Source organism: Melopsittacus undulatus, unplaced genomic scaffold (genome assembly GCF_012275295.1).
Source record: "Melopsittacus undulatus isolate bMelUnd1 unplaced genomic scaffold, bMelUnd1.mat.Z mat_scaffold_56_arrow_ctg1, whole genome shotgun sequence".
NCBI classification, from domain to species: domain Eukaryota; kingdom Metazoa; phylum Chordata; class Aves; order Psittaciformes; family Psittaculidae; genus Melopsittacus; species Melopsittacus undulatus.
In genome coordinates, this window is record NW_022994426.1 from 523,365 (window position 1) to 527,609 (window position 4,245).

Genomic DNA, 4,245 nt, shown 5'->3' on the forward strand with positions numbered 1-4,245 from the left:
GCTGCCCCACTGCTATTGGTGGTGTTCTGTGCTTTCAGGCAACACCAAATATGAGAAGATCCTCCAAAAGGCCCAAGAAAAGCTGGACAAAGGCAGCCAGAGAGACGAGGCCATTGCTCTGGGGGAGGCTGTGGCAGCCGAGCCCTGCATGGACGACTCGGGCACCGTGGTGAGTAGAGCTGCTGCCCTGTCCCACACGTGCCACCCTCCTGCGTGTCACTGGAGCCCCTGCGCCCCACGGCCCTGTGCCCAGGGCTCTGCTGGCACTGGGTGCCTCCCTGCACAGCCCTGGCCACAGACTGTGTCAGCTCAGCGTGTCCCATGGGCTGCCCACCTCTGGGAGTTGTCGCTCCTGGAGATGCACCAGCTCCTGACTGCCCCAGGGAGATGCTAAGGGCTGTGCTCAAGCAGTTGGGTTTATGGTGCTCTGAAGGACATTCAGGTCAGTGCTGGGGGTTTTGTTGCTCACTGGCCAAGCCCTGCCAGCTTTACAGAGTGTAAAGCAGCAGCCTGAATGCACCCTGAGGCTGTGCTGTGTTCTGGATCTCCGAGAGGCTCCAGCGCTCTCATGGTTCCCTTTCCAGGAGAGCTTTTGCCCAAGCTGCTTTAGCACTAACTGGGGGCAGGGACATACTTGGAGCTTTGGAAGGTTTCTGCTTTGTCTGTCCATCTGTCCAGAGCAGCTTTGATAACTGGGCAGGGAGAGACACTGGAGTTCATTTCTTTGGAGCTATGATACTGCCTGAGAGAGCAGGAAGTGTCCCAGACACTGAGCAGTGAGACAGAATGACTCCATCGCCTCTCTCAACAAGAGCAGGGTGGGATCCTCCACCTGAGACAAGCTTGTACCTTGGGAAGGACCTTTGCTAAGCAGCCCCTGTCTTTACTTTCCTCAGTGGGATGCTCAGCTGCAGATGCAGATGGAGGAGATGCTGATGGAGGAACATGCCGTGGAGCAGCAGAAAGCTCTCAGCTCCCGTCCCCCGGAGGACACTGCCTTTCACCAGCGTGTCCATCGGAGGCTTCTCAAGTTAGTAGGGAGTCCTGTAGCCTGTGTGCAGGGGCCCCGAGGGTAACAGCCAGCAGTGCAGGCCTGCTCCTGAGAGCTCCTTGTGTCTCAGAGCTGGGAACAGCTGCGGACTTCAGAAGGGGCCTGATGCTGAGAGCTATGATGTGCTCCCTGTGGGCAGCTCGGTGTCCTCGCTTGCACAGTGCTCCCCTGAGCTCTGGAGGTGCTCCCCTCCCCACAGTTGGTGGGTTCTGTTCTCAGAGCTGAGGGGTGCAGACGAGCAAGCCCTTGCAGACAGCACAGGCACCACCCCTGCTGACCAGCTCTGAAAGGGGCATCTCAAAGCTGGCATCTTTGTGCCAAGAAACAGACCCCCCTAAGCAGGAAGAGCAGGGAATGGTCCAGATCCCTTATGCTCTTTACCAAGTGGGATTGCCTACCAAAAGACGTCTGCAAGGAAATGCTATGACAAGGTCCTGAAGCAGTTTCAGGCTTGGGCTGGACACCAGCTTAGCAGTTTGATTGAGATCAGTGGAGATGCAGTGGACTTCTCTGCAATGGCTTTTCGCAGCATAGGAACTGTGTCCAGTACCCACTTTAAAGTCACTCGAAGATCCCATTGGTGGCTGATAAATCCTAGGCCCTGCACTCCCCATGACTTAGCCAAGTGTTATTACTGGGTGCTCAGGCCTTGGGTTTCCTGGGCTTGGCTTGAGCTTTCAGAGCAGTGAATACAGAATTATCCACTCCATTTGGTTCTCCAGCCCACGCCATGCTGGGGTTGACAGAGTGTCCTTACTCCTCCTTTCAGAGCTGAGCTGCCCGAATACATCCTGGACCTTGGCTATGTCGTTCCCGGTGACATCCACACACACATGGTGAAGATCACCAACACCGGGCACTTCCCTGCATCTTTCCATGCCGATGGATATGTCCTGTATAACACAGGTAACCTGTGGTTGAGAGGCTTCATGGGGGCTTGAAGGAGCTATCTCTGACACATCAGCTGAAGCCATTGGTCACGGGGAGATTTGAGTACTTCCTTGGACAGCTTTTTCCTCCTTAGTACCCCCATGCTGGGTGCCCTGTTCAAGAGCCTGACTTCTGGCGAGCAGTGCCCAGAGACCTGCTCTGCCTGTGGCTGCCCTAGAAACTGATTGCAGGGGCCAGAAGGGCTGATCACCTTGATTGCCTCTCAGCATCTTCTGCTCTTGGCTCCCGTGAGCATCATCCCAGTTTCTTTGTGCACTCTGAGGGTTTATGTTGCAAACAGATGGACCCTCTGTGGTTCGGAAGTGCTTTGTTTAGAGTTCATAGTGCCAGAGCACTTCTGCTCAGCCTTTATTGACCGGCCTGTGGGATCCTCTGCTCTATGGAAACAGGCTTCCCAAAGAGGCCTTGAGGTAAGGCTGCAGCTCCACCACATGGTGACTGCTGTCTCTGCAGGGTGGCCAGTCAGCTCTTCTAAGCCGCTGTCCAGGGAACACCCCAGCATTTAGTATCTTAGGTGGCAATTCTCCTTTGGAGAGGTCTATGCATCCTTCCCTGAGACGCCTGATGAAGGAATTGCTGGAGTTCCTTAAGCAATGTGATTGCTTTTTACCATGCAACCCCTGGATTCTGGCTGTGAATGTCCTTTTGCTTTGGGCAGTGCCAAAGGGAGAAGAGCAGCTTCTCTGGAGATGCAAAGGGGTCTTTCCCAGAGCTGCCAGCCAGGACACCCCTGTGGCCTTACCGTGCTTCTGAGCCATTTCCTGTTGCTTGTGTATCTCAGCTGCTTTATTTTGCTGTGTTCAGGCTTCAGCGTGTGCCTGGAGCGTGTGAAGCGCCTGCCCTCCTGTGAGAGCAAGACATTTGAAGTGTGCTTCGACCCACAAAGTGCCAACCTGCCCCTGGGAAAAGTGGATGTGCTCCTGCCCATCAAGGTACTCCAGCTTCTGGGGCAGGCAGCAGGTTGGGCACAGCAGCGAGTATCGGGTGGGCTCTCAACTGGATGCTCTGTCCTTCTCTAGGTCAGAGGAGGCCCCACATTCCAGGTCCGCCTCCGTGCCATGGTGGCTGAGCCGTCCCTCTGCCTGTCCAGGGACAGGCTGGAGTTCTCCGCTGTCCAGTGTGGGCAGTGCCAGGAAGAAACCATCCAGCTCCACAACACGTTCCAGGTCCCCTGTAAATGGTCCATCAGCATGACTGATCCTGTTGAGGAGGTAAAGCACAGACAATGTGTAACACACAACCTCTCAGTTGGGTTCTCTTTGCCTCTCTTGCCTTTTGTGCCCCTCTGGCTGCCTGAGCACTTGGGCTGCAGCTCGCTTGAGGAAGCTTTTGAGGGTACAGAGCAAGGCTGGTTCACCTGGGCCTGTTCACTAGCTGATGCTTCACTTCTCTGCCATCTTCACCCATTCCTCCTTCTCTGAGGACACTGCCTCCCCATCTGCCTGCCCTGCCAGCATGTTTGCCCTCCAGTTCTAGGCAGTGGTGGCCACGTCTGGGTGGGATGAAGGTGCTCCCTGCACTGTGCCAGCATCTCGGAGCACTGCAGGAACCGAGGGTCTGTCCTCACAGACCAAGGAGACCTCACACCACTGGTTTCTGTGCGCAGGTGGACAAACATCTGCCAGGGAGCGAGCATCAGAAGCTGCTGGAGGAGATGAAGTCTGTGCCCTGTGGCTTTGAGGTGCTGCCCTCGGCTGGAAGCCTCGCTCCAGGACAGCAGTGCCACGTCCAAGTCCGTTTTTCACCCACGGAAGAGGTGAGATTGGTGGGTGTCACGCCAGGAGGTCTGGCAGGGCAGTGTGGTAAGGGGAGGCCAGCCCAGGGAGCGGGGGATGAGCTCTGCCTCCACGTGGAGCTTCCTGCGCCTCAGTTTCCCCTGCACGTTCCCACGCAGTTCAGGAGTCAGCTTAAATGATGGAGCATTCCCAAAGGCAGTTTGCATGTGGCCACCGTGACTTGGAAACTGGTAGCGTGTGACAGGATGGACACAAGTGCTTCCATGCCTGGGGACAGTCCCAGGGATCTCAATTGCTCATGGAGATTTCAGCGTCTTGTGTCTGGCTTTGACCAGAGGCAAGCACTGAGCAGAGAAGATGATCCTTATTTGTGTCCAGTGAGAGCTCAGGTGCCTCTTGCACACAGCTGATGTTTGCCTGGTGCTGCAGTGCCAGGACTGTGTCTGAGGAAGCAGACCTTTCTCATGAGCGTTGCGCTCCCCCGTGCCCAGGTGAAAACCTCTGATA

General features: G+C 55.9%; 1 long non-coding RNA gene across 1 annotated transcript; it reads left to right on the forward strand.

Moving 5' to 3' along the window:
• Positions 1–1,934: 1,934 nt before the first annotated feature.
• LOC117438723 (uncharacterized) lies at positions 1,935–3,082 on the forward strand. Its single transcript, XR_004550955.1, has 3 exons — positions 1,935–1,957; positions 2,807–2,934; positions 3,022–3,082. It is a non-coding gene; the product is annotated as an uncharacterized lncRNA (long non-coding RNA).
• Positions 3,083–4,245: the final 1,163 nt, after the last annotated feature.